Source organism: Penaeus monodon, chromosome 20, assembly GCF_015228065.2.
Source record: "Penaeus monodon isolate SGIC_2016 chromosome 20, NSTDA_Pmon_1, whole genome shotgun sequence".
NCBI classification, from domain to species: Eukaryota; Metazoa; Arthropoda; class Malacostraca; order Decapoda; family Penaeidae; genus Penaeus; species Penaeus monodon.
This window is the reverse complement of record NC_051405.1, coordinates 46,150,443-46,150,688: the sequence shown is the minus strand read 5'-3', so window position 1 is coordinate 46,150,688 and position 246 is coordinate 46,150,443. Positions and strand designations below refer to the sequence as shown.

The 246-nt window shown below is 21.1% G+C and overlaps 1 protein-coding gene across 1 annotated transcript in view; it reads left to right on the top strand.

Annotated features, from left to right (window-relative positions):
- The window catches only part of LOC119586023 (putative 3-phosphoinositide-dependent protein kinase 2), a gene marked incomplete at its 5' end in the record, with an annotated part of 38,876 nt that overhangs the window by 13,538 nt on the left and 25,092 nt on the right, over positions 1-246 (top strand).

Below are 246 nucleotides of genomic sequence, written 5' to 3'. Positions count from 1 at the left end.
ACTCCCAGTAATAGTAACTTTATGTTAATAAGAAATATAATTAAAATAATTTTGAAGGATACTCTTGTCTAAGTATAAGGAAGGCTGTAAACTTTTTTCTAAAAATCTAACTTTTGCTATGAATTAAAATCTTTGAATGTTATAGTTTTGAGTAAATTTGTTATCAGACTTTCATTTAATTAATTTGTTTTTTATTTTTGCCTATTATTTAATTGAATATATTGGTGAAAAAAAAATCATCAATGT